Raw genomic sequence first — 22,724 nt, 5'->3', positions numbered from 1 at the left:
CTTTTGGCGGACTTCTGCCAAGGAGCCCTCCTCCAGGCGCCTGGGTGTCTAGGTGGGCTGAATGTGAGGGAGGGGTGTAGTCACCCCCTGCACAGGGTATCCTAGGAAACCCATGTCGCACTTTGCCATGATTGGCTGAGGTGGTTGTCCAGGCTGGACAACCCCCCTGCTGCGTGATTGACAGCCAGGCTGTGTGAATGGGGGATTTTCGCATAAAAGGCAGGTCTCTTGGGCTAGAAGTCAGAGTCGCCACTGAACTACAAGGAACCGAAGAGAAGCAGAGAAGAAGAAGGCTGCTGACACTACCCCGTCCCGGTGAAGCCCTGCTGCAGTCCTGAGCTATCTACCCTTCGACGACCAGAGAAGATCCAGTCCAGAGTCTTCTTCCCTTGAGCCTGGTGGGGATAACCAGCTCATCTTCCACAGCAAGAGGATCCTCTTCTTGGTCAAAATTGCTGCACACTGCTGTAGTGGTCCGGATAGCCATCTGAAGAGCCTCTCCTGTTTTTAAGGAGCGTACCTTTTATTCACCGTTGCTGCTGCTGGCTTCATGCCTGTGTGGTGCAGACCTCTCCAGACATCCTCCTTTGTACCGAAGCTCCAGGAACCGTGGGTCTGCAGGAAACTACCAGGAACAACTGCCGTGGTACCAGCTTCTTCAATGAATAAGGTACTGTGTTCTGCTTGAGGAATTAGGATGAATCCCTTTTCTTCGCCTCCAAGGCTTGCCCTTGTCTTCCCTCCTTCTTATAACTTTTGCTTCCTCTGTTGACAATATCTAAGTACTCCTGGCAAAGTTGAATCTTGAACTGTCCGACTGTGTGATCCTCGACAACGATCTACTTGACCGTGGCTCCGGCCTATTGACTCTTGAATTTCTGTCAATGAGTGTTCTCTGATTCTGTCTGCCTTGACAAAAGTATTGCCTATGATTCTTGCCCCCAACTCTCTCTGGTTAACTCAGGTGCTAAGTGTGTTTTTGCCCCGGTAACATTTCTTGTCGCAGATATGCGTATCGTTAGTAAGACCGAACTGTCATTACATCAAAAAGTGATCGCATACGTATTCCCGGTAACATCTTTTGTTTCACAACACCAGCCCGTTAAAACATAGGGTACTTACCTTGAGTTAGAGTGTACCAAAGTGAATTGGTTGGTTGTAGTGTATTTTACATGTGATTTTGAATTAATAGAAGTGTTGTGTTTATAAAAAAATTGTTTGAAAATTATGTGCTTATATCTTTTACCTGAAACCTTGAGTCAGTGCTTGCTTGATTCACAGTAATTGTGGTCCCTTTGTGTAATCTCTGCTACTGCTCATATGCTCTTGAGATATGCCTGGCTGCTCCGCTACTGCTACCACTTTAACATAGTAGTACAGGCTTGTACCAAAGGTGAACCTGTATTACCACTTGTAGTCTTAACTGTGTGTAGTAGTCCCTAAGGGCACTGCACAGGATTCTGCCTAACAGCGGCAAAGCTGTGTGTCCTCCCAGGGCTGGACGTGGTTGGGCACGTGGGCTCGGAGACCAGGGAGGACACGGAGTCCAGGGTGGCCAGGGTGGCTACAGAGGTGGAAGAGGCAGGGGTGCCCCTCTGGGACGGGATGCCTAGCCACGTGGGGATAACCAGCTCAACTTCCACAGCCAGAGGATCCTCTTCCCTGGTTGAAATCGCTGCACACTGCTGTAGTGGTCCGGATAGCCATCTGAAGAGCCTCTCCTGTTTTTAAGGAGCGCACCTTTTATTCACCGTCGCTGCTGCCGGCCTCATCCCTGTGTGGTGCAGACCACTTCAGACCTCCTCCTTCACCTCAAAGCTCCAGGAACCGTGGGTCTGCGGGAAACCATCAGGAACAACTGCCAGGGCACCAGCTGCACCATTGGAATAAGGTACTGTGTTCTGCTTGAGGAAACAGGGTGAACCCCTTTTCTTCATTTCCAAGGCTTGTCCTTGTCTTCCCTCACTCTTATAACGTTTGCTTCCGAACATTGACAATATCAAAGGGCTCTTGGCTACGTTGAATCGTGAACTGTCTGACTGTGTGATCCTCGACAACAGGCCCCCAGTGTCACTTGACCTTGGTTCCGGCCCTCTGACTCTTGAACTCCTGTGAAAGAGTGATTCTCAATTCTGTCTGCTTAACTATAATATCGCCTGTGATTTTTGCGTCCAACTCCCTCTGGGTATCTCAGGTTCTCTGTGTGTTTTTGCCCCGGTAGCATTTCATGTTCCGGATGCGCGTTTATTCAGTAGACCGAACTGTAAAAAAGTTATTGCAATTGTATTCACGATAACATGTTTTGTTGATAACAGCGGTACATTCAAATATTTACCTTGAGACATACTGTACAAAATGAATTGGTTAGTTGTAGTATGTTTTTTGTGTGGTTTTAAATTTGATAGAAATGTTGTTTTTATAAAAAATGGTTTTAAAATAAATGTACTTATATTTTTCTACCTGAAACCTTGAGTCAGTGTTTGCTTGAGTCATAGTAATTGCGGTCTATTTGTGTAATCTCTGCTACTGCTCATATCCTCTTGAGATAAGCCTGGCTGCTCCACCACTGCTACCACTCTGAAATAGTAGTACAGGCTTGTACCAAAGGTAAAACTTTTATTGCCACCTGTACTCTTAATTGTGTGTAGTGGTCCCTAAGGGCACTAAACAGGATTCTGCCTAACACTGGTGTACAGCGGTGAGGATTTCAAAGTAGAGTGATTACACTTAGAGTACTGCTATTTTTTGGGTTCAACTAACCACAAGGCTAACACCACTAATTCTATTTAACTAAGAAATCATGTCAAATATGGGAAACTACACTGAAGAGGGTCGCTTGAACTACACTGCTGAGGTTTTAAGAGCCATGTGTAGAGAGAGGAGTCTCTCTGGTAAAGGAAAGAAATCTGAATTGATTGCAAAGTTAATAGGAAAACAAAGTCTGGATAGTGGGTCAAAGGGCCTACCCCTCCAGCAAATGTGGATACTGTTGTTTGTTTCTGATTCTGAGAGTGTTCATTTTGAAGAAGTAGATGAGTCCTTGTCAGGAAACCCTACAACTCCTTTGCCTGCTCAGAATGCACAACCTCTGTCCACAGGGACCCCCACAGGCCCTACACCTACTCCTGAATGTATTGCACTTGAGAAAATGAGACTTGAATTGGAAGTGAAACGTATTGATGCACAAACTGCCATGAAACATCAAGAGTTAATGCTCAGAGAAATGGAGCTGAATCATGAAATAGAAATGAAAAAATTGTCTCTAGAAAATGCTTCTCTCCCAGAGTCTTCTAGGTCTTCCAGCCCTAAGAGACCCCGTATGCCAAAGGAAATGATTGGTATGTATGAGACTAAACTTGATGTTTTGGATTGATTAGCAATGTTTGAGTACAATCATGGGATTCAAGGTATCTAAGGGAATCGGCTGATTCCCTGGCTTTTCTCTAGGCTTCCCCCTGTTGCAAGTGATGCTGTAATAGAGTTGGGGAGGAGGACAAACAGGATTATGAGTGTGTGAAGCTAGCATTAATAGCTAGATTTGGGAAGACTCCTTCCCAATATCTTAAGAGGTTTAGAACCCTCAAAAAGCATTCTGGTACTCCTTGGGCTACCTGGGTGTGTGAATGTTTGAAAAACTTAGATGGTTGGGTTGAGGGTTACAAAGTGAACACTTATGAAGGTTTGAGGAATCTTGTACTGTTGGAGTCTATTTTTGATGTCTGCTCTCCTGAGCTTAGACAGCACTTGGCTGATTCAAAGGAGATCGAGCCTAAGAAACTAGCTAAGGTTGCTGATTTATGGGTTGCCAACAGGGCTACTCACAAGTATTCACCTACAAGTTCTCATTCTGGGGCTACTCAGAAGAAGGATGAGGGGAAGCAGTCAAAGAAAGACAACAATGATAATTCCAATAATTCCAAACCAAAAGAGGGCCACAATCATAACCAGGGTAAGCCACAAGGTAAACCGAATCAGGTTAGTGTACCACCTGGTTCCACACAGATGGAAGTCAGAGCAAACCCCCATTCCAAAGAGCATTTGGGAAATGCTTTGTTTGTGGGTTACCTGGCTATGTGAAAGGAGATCCCAAGTGTAAGGGTAAACCTTCGGGAACCAACACTGTCTCCTTAGCCTTCTCCCAGGTGGATGAAGTACCTATAGCCAGTGGAAACTTTCAGTTACTAGCTGATGAGCCCATGAGAGTCTCAGCTAGTGTTTCTTTAGTGTCCTTGGGTCGTTGGGAACAGCAGAACTTAGATGTCTATAACTCAATCCCAGATAATACTAAAGAGTATTACAAAGATAGTGTTCTTGAGAAGGGTCAGGAAACCCCTGCCATCAGAGACACTGTATCCAGCATAACTGTGGTTGATGAATGTTTTTTCAAGGTGGAGGATGTTGCTAAGGCACCCAAACACCTAACCAAGTTAGCTGGAGGCCCTGTGCAAATGGTTCCCCAGTTACCACTCTCATCCAGTGTAATGACATGACTATCAGAATACCTCTAAGTGTGCAAAATAATGTACCTGGGAGGGTCCTGTTGGGTAATGACCTTAAAACTCTTTGAGTTGTGTCCAGTACCCCCAGACTCCCCAGCAGAAGGAAGCAGGAGCTCACTAGGTCTGTAAGGGAGAGAACCTTGAGAGGCTCTCCTGGGGATATGATATAGGAAACTATCACCCCAAGTCCACAGAAATTACTTACTGCTATTGCAGGTCATAAAGAGACAAAGGGAAAACCCAAGTCTGCCAGCAAGAAACCAGCAAGCACTCCTGTGCCCAGAAGGACATCTCCACGACTGTCCAAAGTCACATCTGTGACTCCTCCACCAGCTGAGGCTGAGTGTGAGGTTCAACCCTGTATGGTTCAACTAGATACTGAGAAATCAGTTCTAGAAGAAGATCTTACTATGGTAGGAGATCTTGACCCTGTTGACCATCCTGAGCTGCAGTCTTTACTGGCAGAAGGTGGACCCAACAGGGAAAACTTCAGCAAAGGACAAAGAGAGTGTCCTACCCTAGAAGGTCTTCGCCTACAGGCAGCTTCTCAGCTCAATGAGACTGAGCCTTGGAAATATAGGTTACACTGGGAGGATTGCCTCTTCTACAGTGAACCAACTGAGTCAACCCATGGAGACTGCAAAAGACTTGTAGTACCTCTAGTGAACCAACTCCAGTTTCTGCAGTTAGCCCATGAGGTACCTTTGGCTGGTCACTTAAGTTTTAAGAAGACCAAGGAAAGGCTATCTCTTCAATTCTACTGGCCTAAGATGGGTTCAGAAGTAGACAAATTCTGCAGAAGCTTCCACACTTGCCAAACGTCTGGTAAGAGTGTAGCCAAGAATGTGGCACCTTTGGTGCCTCTCCCAGTGGAGGGAGTTCCTTTTGAGAGGGTTGGGATTGCCATTGTTGGACCTCTTGACCCTCCCACCTCTTCAGGCAACAGGTTCATCCTGGTTGTAGTGGACCATGCCACTAGATTTCCTGAAGCCATACCTATGAGGACTGTTACGGCTCCGGCTGTGGCTAAGGCCCTACTTGGTATTTTTATCAGGGTAGGTTTTCCTAAGGAGGTGATATCTGACAGGTGATCACATTTTATGTCCCACTACATGCAAACCATGTGGAAAACCTGTGGAGTCACCTACAAGTTCTCAACTGCCTACCAACGCCAAACCAATGGATTGGTAGAGAGGTTTAACAGAACTACGAAGAGCATGATAGGTGCTTTACAAGAACCCCTTGGAAGAAAGAGGGACGTTCTACTGCCATGCCTTCTCTTTGCATGTAGAGAAGTCCCTCAGGAGGGAGTAGGATTCAGTCCCTTAGAACTTCTCTATGGCCATCCAGTCAGAGGTCCATTGGCCCTGATTAAGGAGGGGTTGGAGAGTGCTCCTTCCCCCAAGCCAGTCAGAGTGACTGACTATGTGATAGGTCACCGGAGTATAATGTCACACATGATGGCCTAGGCAAGTGATAACTTGAAGGCTGGTCAAGCTCTGGTCAAGCATTGGCACGACAAGAAGGCTAACATGGTTCAGTTTACTCAAGACCAGCTTGTTCTTGTTATGGTCCCAACAAGGCAGAGGCCCTTGCAGGACAAATGGATAGGACCCTTCAAGGTTGTGGGTAAACTTGGAGAGGTGAACTATCTGGTGGACTTAGGCAATCCTAGGGAGGCTCCCAGAGTCTTTCACACAAACCGTCTAAAGGCTTATGTCTCCACACCTTACATAGGAGATTTGCTTCTAGTTTCAGCTCAGGAGGAGGAGGAAAGTGAACCTCTGCCTGACCTCCTCAGAGGCTTACCTTTAGATGAGCAAGTGGAAGAGTTAATCTCTCTTCCAGTCTAACATCTGACCAGCAGGATGAGTGCAAGTTACTGTTAAATCCGTATGCCTCCCTGTTCTCACTCTCACCAGGCTTGACCCCTTGGGGCCAGCTTGACATACTCACTGGTGACTGTTTGCCTGTCAAAAACAGGGGGTACAGAATGTGAGACAATGTAAGATCCCACATAAGGAATGAGGTCAACAAGATGCTTGATCTAGGGGTTATAGAGCCCTCTACTAGCCCATGGTCTAGCCCAGTTGTGCTTGTACCAAAGGCAGGATCCAAAGAGTTGAGGTTTTGCGTGGACTATAGAGCTCTAAATGTAGTCACAAAGACTGATGCCCATCCTTTGCCTAGGACAGATGAGCTGGTGGACAAACTTGGTGCAGCCAAGTACCTCAGCACATTTGACCTAACGTCAGGCTATTGGCAAATAGCCCTGACAGACCATGCCAAGGAGAAAACTGCATTTCCCACCCCAGCTGGCCTCTACCAATTCAAGGTAATGCCTTTTGGACTAAAGAATGCACCTGCTACATTTCAGAGAATGGTCAATCAAGTTCTGAATGGGATGGAGGACTTCTGCATGGCATACTTGGATGACATTGCAGTGTTCAGCCCTACATGGAAAGAACATGTTGAACACCTAGGTTATGTATTGCAGGCTCTTGAACAGGCCCGTCTGACCATAAAGGCAAGCAAATGTCAAATTGGTCAGAGTTCAGTGGTCTACCTTGGACATGAGGTAGGAGGAGGTGAAATAAGGCCATTGCCTAGCAAAGTACCAGCTGTACAAAACTGGGCCACCCCTACTACTCAAACCCAAGTGAGAGCCTTCTTAGGTCTCACTGGGTATTACAGGAACTTCATAGAGAACTATGGGACCATAGCTTCTCCCTTGAATGTCATTTCCTCTCCCAAATTTCATAAAAAGTTCAGGTGGAATGAGGAGTGCAATCTAGCCTTTGAAGGTCTAAAGAAAGCCCTTTGTCAAACTCCAGTCCTAAGAGCTCCTGACTATCACCAACCCTTCATTGTACAAACTGATGCTTCTAATGAAGGTATAAGTGCAGTCCTTAGTCAACTGGATGAGAAAGGTAGGAAACACCCCATTTGTTTCATCAGCAGGAAGTTATAGGATCCTGAGACAAGGTGGGCAACAATAGAAAGAGAATGCTTTGTTATTGTGTGGTCACTGAAGAGGTTTAGACCATAATTGTATGGATCTACCTTCATTATTCAGACTGTCCACCAACCCTTGAGATGGCTGATGCAAATGAAAGGGGAAACCCCAAAGTTACTCAGATGGTCAATCTGCCTTCAAGGGTTCAATTTTTCCATGGAGCACAGAGCAGGAAGTCACCACCAAAATGCTGATGGTCTCTCTAGGATGTTTGTAACCGACTAGAGGTATGAGGTCCATCCAGGAGTGGATTAAATCCTCCTGTCCCTTAGTCTGGGGGGGTGAGTGTTAGGGAGAATTCTCAATGATGCCTTATTTCCCTCACCTAGTGAGTCCCCCAGCAGCTTTGTTGGATTTCTGGAGTGTATTTGTTTCCACTTGGTGAGAGTGTGAGCTTTTCCCCCACTCTTACCTGTGTTTTGCCATGTGTATTTCCTCTGTTTTTGTGATTGTGGACTCTGGAGTACACCACTTCAGTAGCCCCCTTCTTTTGTGTGTCACACAGCACCTTCAGTGCAGTGGCACATGGTTGTCTTTGAGACTTCCCACCGACTCCATTTCTGAGGCTGACTACTGTCCCCCAGAAAAGGGTAAAGTTGCCATTAACTTTACTTAGTCAATCTCCCATAGATCCAGTACGCCCCATCTTCCATGGAGTACTGTAAAGGGTTACTTTGTATCCCTTTTTATCTGTACCTCCTAGAGCATTGTTTTGCTCTTTTAACATTTAGACTTGGCTGGTGGCAGCGGTATCTACCTTAACTTTTCTACCGCGATTATATTAGATAAACGTGGTATTGTTTTAGTCTATTATATCAGCCTCGAACATAAACCCGCTTGACCAAATTGTCTTTCTCTTGGCTCCAGTCGGGTTCATTCGCCATTTCTTTTTGTTAAAGTCCTTCTTATGTTTTACTTTGCTCGGCAAACAGGGTTGCCTTCTTTGTTCACCGTCTTTTGGCGGGCTTCTGCAGAGAAGCCCTCCTCTTGGCGCCTGGGTGTCTAGGTGGGCTGAATGTGAGGGGGTGTAGTCACCCCTGCACAAGGTATCCTAGGAAACCCAAGTCACACTTTGCCATGATTGCCTGAGGTGGTTGTCCAGGCTGGACAACCCCCCTGCAGGGTGATTGACAGCCAGGCTGTGCGAATGGGGGTTTTGCGCATAAAAGTCAGGTCTCTTGGGCTAGAAGTAAGAGTCGCCACTGGAACTACAAGGAACCGATGAGAAGCGGAGAGAATGACGACTGCTGCAACTATCCCATCCCGGAGAAGCTTTGCTGCAGTCCTGAGCTATCTACCCTTCGTCGACCAGAGAAGATCCAGTCCGGAGCATTCTTCCCTTGAGCTTGGTGGGGATAACCAGCTCATCTTCCACAGCCAGAGGATCCTCTTCCTTAGTCGAAATCGCTGCACACTGCTGTAGTGGTCCGGATAGCCATCTGAAGAGCCTCTCCTGCTTTTAAGGAGCACACCTTTTATTCACCGTCACTGCTGCCGCCTCATCCCTGTGTGTTGCAGCCCTCTTCAGATATCCTCCTTCATCTCGAAGCTCCAGGAAACATGGGTCTGCGGGAAACCATCAGGAACAACTGCCAGGGCACCAGCTGCACCATGGGAATAAGGTACTGTGTTCTGCTTGAGGAAACAGGGTGAACCCCTTTTCTTCATCTCCAAGGCTTGCCCTTATCTTCCCTCCTTCTTATAACTTTTGCTTCGGAACATTGATAATATCAAAGTACTCTTGGCTATGTTGAATCGTGAACTGTCTGACTGTGTGATCCTCGACAACAGGCCCCCGGTGTCACTTGACCCTGGCTCCGGCCCTCTGACTCATTAACTCTTGTCAAAGAGTGATTCTCGATTCTGTCTACCTAACTATAATATTGCCTGTGATTTTTGCCTCCAAATCCCTCTGGGTATCTCAGGTGCTAAGTGTGTTTTTGCCCCTGTAGCATTTCATGTTACGGATACGCGTTTATTCAGTAGACCGAACTGTCAAAAAGTGATCGCAATTGTATTCCCGGTAAAGTGTTTTGTTGATAACAGCGGTCCATTCAAACACAGGGTACTTACCTTGAGACATACTGTACAAAGTGAATTGGTTAGTTGTAGTATATTTTTCGTGTGGTTTTAAATTTAATAGAAGTGTTGTGTTTATAACAAATGGTTTAAAAATAAAGGTACTTATATTTTTATACCTGAAACCTTGAGTCAGTGTTTGCTTGAATCACAGTAATTGTGGTCTATTTGTGTAATCTCTGCTACTGCTCATATACTCCTGAGATAAGCCTGGCTGCTCCACAACTGCTTTCACTATGACATAGTAGTACAGGCTTGTACCAAAGGTAAAACTTGTATTGCCACCTGTAGTCTTAATTTTGTGTAGTGGTCCATAAGGGCACTGCACAGGATTCGGCCTAACACCTACGGTGGTGGTAGCTGTAGGTGCAGCTGTGGACACCTCCATCCGGGCTCTGGGTCAGGCAGCGCATGTTGCGTTATGTGACGAGGACTCCCAGGGCGATTTCCATCTTGTCCGGAGGGTGGGCTCATGTGCGTCCACTGTGGCTGTGACTGTGGCACACATATCTGGGGCAGTTTTGACATCTGCTGCCCCAAGCAGCCGGGTGGTGGTAACTGCATGTGCAGATGCAGCCAACACTACCCCGGCAGTGACTCAGACCCAAGCCAGACCTTCTGTCCTCATACCAACACCCACTGCCTTGGTCCAGTCCACCAGCGCCACTGCCCCCACTGATAAGGGCCACATTGCCCCCTCAGGGTCAGTACCACTGTCCAAAAGGAGAAAGTGTGCTCCTGCACAAGAGGCTGGGACCCCAGACACGGCTCCGGCCTCCGGCACGTCAAGGAAGAAGCCTTTCTCCAATCAGGAACTGGACTTCCTTGTGGACTACATGTCGGAACACCAACGCGATATGCTTGTGGACCCACAGTGCCATACAACGCATCACCAGCGTTGGATCCACTGGCAGCATGTTGCGGATGGTGTGACACCCATGGGATTCCAGGTGCGCACAGCTCAGGACTGCTACAAGCACTGGAATGACCTCAGACGCAGTGCTAAGCAAAATCGTGCCTCCAATTACACCATGTCTCTGGTGACTGGTGGTGGGCCACCACCAGAGGAGGATAAACTCTCTCAGCATGAGGAGATCACTTCAGAGTCCATCCCGGAAAGACAAATCCATGGATTGCGAGAGAGGATGGATTATGATGCATCATCTGGTGAGTATTGATGCGTGTAACTCAATGACATGTGTGTTTGGCATGTGTGACCCCCCCCAACTACAAGTAGGCTCTTTCCTATCTTCGATCTCCCCCACCACCTGTGTTGTTCACCAGGGGTCTGACCTCTTGGCCCCAATTCATGGAGAGCAAGTAGCAGCTCTTGACTACTGTATTATCATTTTTCGGTACAAGTTCTGGTGCTATGTTGATGACAACCAACTCATTTCCTGGCTGACCTTGGCCACCTTTTGTCCCTCCCTTATTTCTGATAGCCTCATTTCCATTTGCTTTTGGTGTACTACCAACGGTCTTTGTCTGAATGCCAGCAAGACTGGCATCCTCCTCATCAATGCACCTTGGCCATCCTTTGCCATCAATCTCTGGCCAGCCAGACTTGGCCCTCCTCCTGCCTTCACCTGCAAGGCCAAGAACCTCAGAGTCACCTTTGACTCAACACATCCCTTTTACACACACATTTGTGATGTTTCTTGGAATGGCTTTACTTCTTGCTCCGCCACCTCAAGGGTATTGTGTCCTCCCTAACATTCTCCTACATGCTCACAGTCTGTCAAGCTCTGGTTCATTCAAGGTTGGGGTACTGTGACAGTCTCATTCACTATTCGACATGCCTCCACCCTTCACCCTCAAACACTAATCCAGTACAGGACTGTAATACTTGTCCTTGGCCTCATGCCCTGGGATCCCATCTCTCCAGCTGTCTGACCCCTTCATTGGCTACAAGTGGATGCAAGGATGTTACTTCAGACCTTCTGCATTGTGCACAAGGTTTTTTTGGGACTGGGTAGAAAATACCTTCAACAATCCCTCTACCAATTCCTCCCCCCTTGAGTCCTTTACTCCTCTACCCCACACTCCCTCAAGGTCAGTCGTTAATTGAATAAATAAGGTAGGAGCAGATCTGTGTGTACAGCTGGGAGCTCACTTTTGAACAGCCAACTGACCACGTATAATCTTGAGGAGAGATATATCTTCATCTGGAAGCACCTCAACACCTTCCTACTTGCTCCTGCATTAGGCCCTCTTCTACCCAGCTGAACAGTTTCCTCTGTTGGCACTATACCCCTGCACACACTCTGTCCATCGGATCAGGCACCTGCTCACCCTGCCTCCCTGCTGCACTGCCTACCGGCCTCCCATATCAATGGGTCCAGTGCTTGTCCCCATACAGTCCAGCACTCTTTGTCTGCACTCATCAGATTTGCCCTGTCCAAATCATCTTGCACTTGCCACTTGCTGGCTGCACTACCACTTTTTGAATGGACATTCTATCATTGCACTTCATTTTCCTTCTTTGGTCTCCTCTGTTTGGCACGTTCCCCTTCTCCCCCTTCCTGGGTCTTCAACCCTTTATCCCTTATCCATGCACTAGCGTGTTCTGTATGTCACTGTGCACAGTATGATAGTTTCGAATTCCTTTTCTGGCTTGTTCCCCTCCCTTTGCTTTTTTGCGCTCTGAGCCACTTGTGTATGAGTGCAATCTTGATGAGATGTCACATCATGTCATACGCATCCTTTGTCCTTGGTACAGTGTGGCTCACTCTGAGTGTGCTGATGGCAGTGGCTCCCCATGCACATATGTGCAGGATCATGTTACATGTGCATTCCATGTATGCCCCTAGGTGTCCCTGACCACCTGCTCATTGTTGTATTTGTCCAGGATGATGCAAGTGTCATCTCATATGGACAGACATGTCATGCTCACTGTAGGTCTGTGTGTCATCACGCACGTCTTTGAGCTGTGCACATCTGTATCATGTCCAATTTCTCCCCCAGTTACAGGCCCATGACAACTTTTCAACTGGTGTTGTCTTCTACATGCATGGATGTATTATGGATGGTTCTTCAACTCTCCTCCATCATGTCCACTTCTCATTGGCTGTACTGACATTTGACTGATGAAATGCAATAAACTCACGCCTACACTGTCTGGCAATGCACAGTTCTGCGTGGAACATGTCATTGCCATGCACTACCTCCCTGCTATTTGACAGAGGGCGGGTGTTTCACTGAAACCATGCTACCTGGTGCATGCCATTTGCACATGATGGCTGCAATTGCCGTTACACTGCCATAATCATGCTGTTCCATCTTCATCTTGTATCCTGGCTTGCAACATTATGTGTTACTACTGACTTCTGCAATTGTATTTGCTCTCCTCTCTTGCTTCTCCACTCTTTTTGATTGCTTACTCTCTGTTCTCTCCTCCCCCCGCTCCATTTTCCCATCTCCTCCCCTCCTCCCCTTACTTTCTTCTATGCACTTACTCTATCAGAATTGTCCCTGGACCTACTATGACAGCAACCTCGTCTGTCTCTCCCCTATCCCCTTACTGTTACCCCCCTCCCTCCAGCACTATCTGAAACGTTGTCAGGCCTAGTACGATAGTCACTTGTTTTGTTCCTCCCCTTCCTTTCTGCACCCCTCTCCCTCACCATTTGTTTTACTCCGGCTCTACCAGAAATGTCATCAGGCCTAGTATGGTAGAAGCCTGTCTGTTTCCATTTCCTTCCCACTCTCCCCCTCCCTTCCTTATCTATGTCTTAGCACTTGCACTATCTGAAATGTCATCAGGCCGAGTATGATAGTTAATTTCACATCCTTACTGTTCATGGCCTGTAAGAATGTCGTTGTATTTTCCCTTGTTCCCTTCCTTGCCTTGAAGCGCTTTGAAACACATTGTGTATAGGCGCTATATAAATAAACTATCATATCATATCATATCATATCATATCATAATGTTTGAATATTGTCATCACTACGTACGTCTTGATGTTCTAAGTTTAGGGGCTACACATGCACTGCAACACACACACCCACTCCTGTGCCAAGATAAGCCTTCAACGTGCAATCATGATGGTGCTGTGTGATGTTGACCTGACATATATGTACCCATGTCCCTCCTGCCAGAGTATGGAAATGCACTAGTGTAGGTGCCCCCTATCACACATGTACTGTGCATAGTTGATTGTAGTTGAGTGCTGCACATGAACATGCATGTTACATGTATCATGGTGTGTTTGGTTACATTTCTAGCTGTGTCTATTTGTGTGTCAACACATGCTTATGCTAGGTGCTGACTATTTGTTCACTTCTCTCATTTTGGCATTGGACATATGCCTTCTAGAGGTTGTGTGTGATGCAGGTGATGTCCAAAATGCGATACATGTGTTGCATTCACATTTTGCACACATCCTTTTCTGCTTTTGGGATGGCTCTGCATTGCAATGCCACTGGATGCATGTTGGGGTTTGAGTTGCCTGTGACATGGCTGTTTCATTATTTGGCTGTCAATGTTGTGAACTGTATGTGTGTGGTATGTGCTACTGACATGCATGTTCTTGTTTGTTTTCTTTATGGTGCAGGTGATGAAGCACTGGCGACAGAGGATGAAGATGTCATCCCAGACACGGTAGTCAGTTCACATGACCAACCAAGCGCCAGTGGTGGTCGTGGGGTGGCAGCCCACAAGAACCCACAGCTGTTCCTGGCCATCGTTTCCAGAGCTGACTCTGAGTCAGGCTCTGATGTATCCTCTGACCACTATGTTGAGCCGAATCTGCATCATGACTTGTCGTTGTTGGTAGGTGATCCTGTGTCGGATGGTCTTCTGTCTGCAACACCTGCAGTAGGGGGCCAGGCAGGGTTGTAATGTCCGCCTGTGATGGTTACGGGTGCACGGTCACACTCGACACCAGTTGGCCATGTTCCTGGGGCATAGGTCAACTGAGGGATGCAGTCCTGCAGCCGCGGGCGGCACCAACCCAGCAAGGACCACGGCTCCTTGGGCCCAGCAGGTGTGGTGTCTGGCAACGCGGTGGCTGTGTGCCACTGGGGTCAACTGAGTGGGAGCGTTCCATGATTGCCATAGCACAGCAACAGGGGGGAGCAGTTGAGATGATTGCTCAAGGTATGGAAAGTGTGGCCCATTCCATCCTCCCCTCTGTAAGGAAAATGGTTCTCCAGCAGCGGGCTACGCAGTACACGTGCCGCTCACTCAGGCTGGGCATGACAGCGTATGACAGGGCGCGCTGGGCTGAAATGGTGGCTCTGCGTGAAACACTTAATGCTCAAGTAGAGGCATACTGTCAGGCCCTGAGGGTGGAACAACAAGCCCTCCAATCTACTCTAGCTGACCTCATGATGGATGAGAGTAGGCGGACAGAAGACATGATGGTACAGCTTGAGAGAACCATCTTAGCTGAACTCCATGCAAGCCGGGAGTCACTCTGTTTGTCATGTGAGGTCATGCAAGCAGAACTCTGTCTCACACGTCAGTCCCTGCAAGAGGAAGCACGTGTGACACGTGAGGTATTGCATGCTGACCTGAGTCTCATTGCCCGCCAGGACCTGGTTTACCAGACCTGCATACTTGTTGCCATTGAGAGGCAAGGCACGGCTAGGCGTGGTGAGTCAACTGCACCACGTCCACCTTCTGATTCAGATCCAGAGGGTGACGATGACAACCTATCTCCCACTTTGGTCGGGCTGTGCAGGCGCTGAGCCCAGTTAGTTTTTTTTTTTACCTCGACAACTACACATGTGGGTGTTGAGGTGCACCCTGTACCTCCCCCCTCCTGGGTGCCCCCCAACCTCTGGGTGATATATGGCCATTTTTGATTTTTGTTTTTTTTTTCCTGCATATTTTTTATTTTTTTCCAGCAGTTTTTTTTCTGAGAATATTTTTTATTTTTCATCCAAATTGTATGGTTTTTGGTAAGTATGTTATATTTTCATTTTCAATTCTCATTTTCTTTATTTTTTCCATTATTTTGTTGTTCTTTTTCAATGATTTCACTTTGCTTTTTATTTGTTATGTTTTTTTTTGGTTTTCTTCCATTTTATTGATTTAGCTTTTCCTTCTTTCATTACTCTTTTCATTTTTTAATTTCAATTAATTATTTTCTTTTGAATTTTTATTTTTTTCAATTTTATTTTGTCTACTGTGCATACATGTGACAGTATGGTTCTTTCTGGCATCGGAAGGCATCCACTGTGTGTTCCAAATACGCCCATTCAGGCTTGTCTTGTGTATGTGTTTTGCTTGGGGTCCTGACACATATGCTACTCCTGCTTCCCTTTTCCATGGGCTTGCAAGGATGGCTCGGTGTAAAAGCATACAATTTAATCTGAGAGGAAGCCTGGTATACTAATAGCTAAGGACAGTTAGCTATGTATACTTTGTCTATGTCCAGGTGGACAATAACCTGTATATATAAAGAAAGACAAAGCTAAAGTGTAGATGCTAGAGGTACATGAAAACGATTTATCACATCAGGGACCAATCACAATTAAGATCAAATTTTAATGATAAATCATAAAAGTTAAAACAACCAATTAAATGAGGTGGTCCACAGTACAAAACATACAATATTCGATATAAAAACAAACTAAACTAGAACAGAAGTTATGTGAACAAACTAGTTCGGCTAGTGACAAAACCAGTGTGTTAAAAGAGCACAAGGGGGTACATATTACACAAATTGTATAGAACCCTACTTCCGTTTGGAATAAATGTGTCATACGTTTAAGTCTCTGGTTACAATACAGAGATACATCTTTAGCTTTGTCTTTCTTTATATATACTCGGTGTAAAAGCATATCACACATGGGCATTGGGTTTCCGTCACATCTGTGGCCAGTCTGCAGTTCTACTTGTGTGTACACCCCTAGTGGGTATTCCAGATGGTTTCTCCAATGCATGTCTGCACTTCACTTTGGTGAGTATTATGCTGACTGTGCATTTCATCATGTTGCTTGAGATGTTTGCTATGTATTGACTGTCTATGTTGATGCACTTCCGGCTGTGGCTGGTACCATGCACCCTTTGGCTGCATACAACACACTGATGATGGGAGGGGTCCATGTGCTGAGAATGTTGAATTGGGACAGTTTCCCCACAGTGATTTTGATATGCCACATGAAGGCTGCACGCTGTTTTTCCCCTGTCACCACGCATTTCAACAACCACCCATTCCTTGCTTGCACCACTTTGGACATTTCCCAGCCCTGGCTGGTTTTTGGATGTGACATCTGGGTTATGACTACATTGTTTGTGATTCAGATTTCCTGTTTGTGTCCTGGACCTGCTCCCCGCTCCCACCGTTTGCACTTGGACCTTGTGACAATCCGGCCAACCAGGATGCTTGAGCCTGCCACCACTACCAAAAGCCCACAAAGGTGACCCTGTGTAGACCTGTCCACATGCCTTCTCAGTCACTTGAATGCCCCCTGTCTCCCCTGCCCCTGTCAGTGTCCATCTGTCCACCCCCCTTCATCATCACATCCCCTACTCTACTGCACCGTCAGGTTTCCCTCTGCCCCCTGTGTGTGCTTTATTTCACCATCTTCCCCATTAGTCATTTGGAGCTTGGCCCCCTCCTCCCTTCTCTCCTCCCTCTCCCTCTCCCTCTCCACCACCCTTTAGCCTCCTCCTTGTACTCTGGCCGTCATTTTAAACCACAATCCCAATTGCCATCGGCCATGGTGATACATAGGCGGTTGTTCTTTGCAGACATTTGCCCTTCTGCCTCTGTCCTTCCACACCCCAACATCGCCATTTTAAGTATATTTTTACCAGTTAATTTGATCATTATTCCCTCCACCACTAATTAAAGGTCATCTCTTCCCCCTTTCCCTTCTGTCTTTCTTCTCCCCCTCCCCAGCACTATCTTGATTCTTTGTAGACCTACCATGTTTGTCACTTGTTTTGTTACTCTCCTCACCTCTTCCATCCTCTTCCATCACGCACCTCCTTATGTGACTCCTGCACTGCGACTATTGCAGTCAGGCATAGGAATGTTGATGGTAGTTATGTCATCCAACATTCCCTCCCTAGACTCTCCCTTTGCTTTTCCAGTTCATTATCACACTGTGGACTGTTTGAAGGACATGTAGGAATGTACTGTTCTTTTCCCTTGTTCCCTCCCTCATTGATGTGTTTTGATGAAGTTGGTGTGTAGGTCATATTATGGATTTCTATGATTCAGTAATGGGTCACTGTCTGCCATTGTCGATGTGGAGTACTCTGTACATGATATGTTCTGCTGGTCAATGGCTGATGAAATGTAGTGCTTCCTTTTGAGGTGTCAGGGGATGGGTGTGGTTTGACACACAGGGGGGTCCTTGGTGCTATGTTCACATGTGCTGTGTACGGGACACTGGCATTCACTTCATTTGACATGCATGTATTCTAGGCATGTCCCTACGGACAAATACACTTTGGCCAACACCCCCCAGCTACATTGACACCATGCAAACGCGTGCACCCAGTTAACCTTGTCAAGCATGCTGTGTCACGACAATCCATGTTCACTTCTGAGTCATTGATTGTGTACATGCATGACAGGGTAATATTTGGTTGAATGCCATTCTTTGAAATGATGCAGAATGGTTTTCCCCAATGCAATGCACTCTCACTGTGCTGTGCGGTGTGTGGTGTTTGATATGGCAATTTGCAATTGTCCAATGTGCATGGCAACAGGTATTCTGACCTTTGTTGCTTGCACCACTTATCAGGGTGTAAGGTTTTGGTCACTCTTTCTTACAATTCCATGTCAGGTATAATTGTCTGGTGCCTATTTACATTTCTCACGTGGCACTTCATGACTATTGTGTCATGTGTTGTGCATATGGTTGGATGTTTTGCTGTTGCATACCATGGTTTGGATGGCAGTCGGGGTTCAGGAGTGTTGGGAGGGTTTGGGTGGCATACCAGTCCTTTCATGCCCTGTTCAGCAAGGGGGGGGAGGTGCCTTGCATGTGTTCCCTTTGGTCACATGGGATTGGTTGTATTTAATTAGCTAGGGATGCACACAATGTGGCACTTCCGTGGACACATTCTCAGGGTGGCAAGGTAGTGACAGTTGACTGTCCCTTTCTCATCATCGATTGTGACCTGGTATGTGCGAGGCATGTGTGCACTCCGCAGGAGTTGGAGTTTAGGTGAAAAATGTGGCCACAAGCTGGGTACGGGCTGCCTCGCCACATGCCCTTTCCCCTCCCATGTGCAGCGGCCTTGCGTGTGGTTGGAGATGTGGGGGTACCACCATGTCCACCGGTACGCCATGCCATGTTGTAACGTTGTGCAGGACACATGCTGCCACAATGATCCTGCACACTACTGGGGATGCATATAGTAGCTGTCCACCAGAGCGGTCAAGAGAGCGGAAGCGTGACTTGAGCACTCCGAATGTGCACTCCACTATGGCCCTGGTTGCAATATGGGCTGTGTTGTATCTTACCTGGGGTGGTGTGGTGGGGTTCCATATGTGCATCATCATGTAGGTGCTCAGAGGGTAGCCACTGTCCCCTGGTAAGGTGATAATAGTTGTCATTAGTTGGGCTTGTGTATTTGTCTGTGTGTGACATGTATGCATGTACACAGGCATTTGTACTCACCTAGGAGCCATGTGTCACCATGCTTCCCAGCTTCCAGGGCCCGGCTCAGGGCGGACATTCTGAATATGAAACTATCATGGCTGGACCCGGGATAGTTTGCATAGACAGAGTTGATGATTCCCTTGGCATCGCATACCACCTGCATGTTGATGGAATGCCAGTGTTGCGGTTTCGATAGATGTGGTTAGTGGCCCTAGGTGGATGTAGGGCCACATGGGTGCAATCTATGGCACTGAGCACTTTGGGGTAGTGTGCCGCCCTGTAGAAGTCCAGGAACCACAGCCTGCCTTTCTGCGGGTGTTCTGGGCATGTATATGTGCCTTTGGACTGAGGAGCGCGCAGTGATGATTGCCAACACCTGGTGTAGGCAGCCTGACTGCGTGGTGTGTGAGACACCCCCCACTATGGCAGTTGTCCGCTGAAATGACCCAGTAGCCAATAAATACAGTACATTGAACACCTTCTCCAAGGGGCCCAATGCTTGGGAGCACAGGGTGGGTGATGTGAGTTCATCCTCCCACTCCCTGACCAGCTCTAGGATGATATGAGATGGAAACCATCTTCCGACCATAGACCTGGTCATCAGGCATCCCAAAAACGCTGGTCCTGGGCAAAAAACTACAGGGCCTGGCTATTTTCCTCCTCCTGCGGTGTCCCACGATCACGGCTGCGAGGAACGGAAAATTAATCGTAGCTGTATATGCTTGTTTGTTGTTTGCGTGCACTTTTATGCTGCGCGGGGTGCTTCTGCCTGCTTTTGTGTGCCGGGCGTAATTGTGCATGTGTTTTGACTTGCGCGCATTTTCCCTAGTCTATTCCATGAATACGTGTAGTTTGCGTGCGTGTGGGTGTTCCGTGTACTTCAGCGGTACTTCCCCAGTTACACCCTTATTTTCACGCATTGTTCCCCATTTCGTGTGTTCCGCCCCTTGTTCTGCCCCCTTTTTGATGTGTGCGCTGACGATTTGCACTTTCGGGATGTGGAAATGACGCGTGCACCGGTCTGCACCACGCGCGGATTTGGTGCACATCCCGGAAAATACATGTGCATTGCCTTTCATGAATCGCACGTGTGTGATTTCAACGCGTGTGCTGGCTTTTTCACGCTTATGCCAGGTTGCACCACTGATTTTGGCGCACATTTATTCCATGAATTACCCCCACAGTGTTCCAACCACACAAATTATCACTACCTTGGAGGGTAATCTGCTGTGTTAAACTGCCATGGGTGGCAACCAAAACCCAACAGCTATGAGCCCCCAAGATTTGTTAAGGATTTCAATCGGGCGACACACACCTTGGTCTTAGCATAGAATGCAGCGCACAATTGGAATGCTTTCTTTTTAATTTATGCTAATTCAACCCAACCCGTCTCACACACCCTTTTTCAAATACCCAGGGCCACAATGGACCATGAACCTGACCAGTTGGTGAAAATGTAATATTTATTTATTAAAATGTTATTTTAAAGTTCAAAGGAAATCATACACATTTTAATATTGGGCAGCAATCACCAATGGGGTGATAATTACAATGGAAACTGAAGCAATAAACTGGGTTAATGAATAGGAGCACTTTTTCTCTTTGGGTAGATAGCACCTGAGTTAAGATTTCCCCCTGCAATGCTCTCCCAATTACAGAAAGAATCAGCAGGGAGTCAGGGATGTTGTGCAGGAAACACAATCAAAATCCGACCTTCCTTCATAGAATAAGAGGCAAAAACAGATTTTAAAGCCCTTTGCAATCGCATAAAATGACACTCGGAAATTGACAAATAAATAATTAATGTGTGGTTAAATCTACGAGGCAAATATGATTTCTCACTATAGGAGGGATATATAAACACTGCCAATCACAAGGCAAGTCCTCAATAAAAGGCATACAGTTCAAAAACAAGTTGAAAGTAAGAACACGATGCAGCCGAAATCACACATTAGAAAGTTGCATTTTTTTCTCAATTGCCGTTTTAAATGACACAAATGTTTTGTTTTATGAAAAACAGCTTAAATACTTGGATTTGGAGTGCAGGTTTTGGGCTGGGGATATATGCACATCACAGGGACAATATATGAGTAAAAGGATGGTTGTAGCTGAAGATTTGGAAGAGATTTGCAAGATATAAAGGAGGTTCGATTTTGGAAAAATGAAGCCATGAAAGAGAGAAAATTGTCGGAGAATAAGAACAAATTTTACTTAAACTAGATCATCAATGCTAGATAGCGCTGCCCATGAAACAGGTTAAGTCGGCCGCATTAACCTGCTCAACGCTGCATTTCTCTGTCACGACCACAGCCCCTGGACCTGGCATTCGGGCCCTCAGGACCACAGCGCACTATCCCCAAGGGCCCAATCATGCTCCCAAAGACTCTCTTGGAGTCAGGCCTGGCGCTTTTGGCGCTAGGCTCATGTTATTGATAGGGAGGCCATAATCTCCAATGGCAATAGCACAACATGGATGCCTCCACATGGTTCAGTTCTAGAACTGAACCATGCGGTCTAGCTCTTTGGCCGTGGTCAGGCCTGAAGACACCTGGGATATTTACAGACTATAAAAGCCACGCCCGAGCTGCAGAACACGCTTCACATAGCTCTGCACTCACAGCATGATGTTCACCGAGGTCTGATCTCTGCATTCCGGGCCTGCATCTGTGGAAAGAAGAAGCAGAACAGCATTATTCATCCTTACCTGCGACAATCTAGCGTCTGTTGTTCACTCCAGTGTTCTGCACCTCCGGCATCACGGCAGACGCACCCTCTGGGATCAAACTGAAGGAAGGAAAGGAAATGAAAGACGACATTAGTAAGCATTCACATTTGCATCTAAACCATCATTCAAAACTCTTACCTGAGTGGAAGTCACGGTTGGTTTATTCTCATCACGGCCTTCCATCAATCTGCCGCAGACTTACTCGACGGTGAATCCGGACATCTTCCTCTCAGCGCTCCACATCCTTTCGCCAGCCCTTCATTCGGAAACATCACGGTGACCTGTGAAGAAGAAGAACAGGTTAGCACATCATAAAAGCGCAGTCACCTACCATCTCAAGCACAGCTCCAGCCTGCTCGGCGCCTCCACCATTCCTCCCGCACCTAGGGAAATAAAAGACATTAACAGGGGTAATAACAATTAAGGACAAATAAACATAGCAAAAGAGTCACCTGAAGAACTGAGTTGCAGCAGGACTGGACTCACAGGCCTGCACCAGTGTAGCAACTCGGCGGCGAAGCGCCCCAACCACAACGCACCCCTGCACAGAATTGCAGGACGGAGAGCGCACCATATCCGAATCCAAGGTGAGAAAGGTTCTACGGGGAATCTGAGGGTTCACGAGGGAGGTGGGCCCAGAGAGGAGGAGACGGTGGGCTAATCCAAACTCCTGTATTCCAGATCAGATCCTTGGCAGAGTGGGAACCCAGGGAAGAAGGATCCGGATCAAAGGCAGTCCAACCAGATTGGGTGGCGTCCCTGTGGATACCAGGTGAGCATTACATTCTATTTGCAGGGAAATTAATTAAATTGTTCAAAATATTGCTAATGTGTT

This window comes from Ambystoma mexicanum, chromosome 5p (assembly GCF_040938575.1).
Source record: "Ambystoma mexicanum isolate Mex_15411 chromosome 5p, UKY_AmexF1_1, whole genome shotgun sequence".
Taxonomy (NCBI): domain Eukaryota; kingdom Metazoa; phylum Chordata; class Amphibia; order Caudata; family Ambystomatidae; genus Ambystoma; species Ambystoma mexicanum.
The sequence above is the reverse complement of the archived record's forward strand: the minus strand, read 5'-3'. Positions refer to the sequence as shown.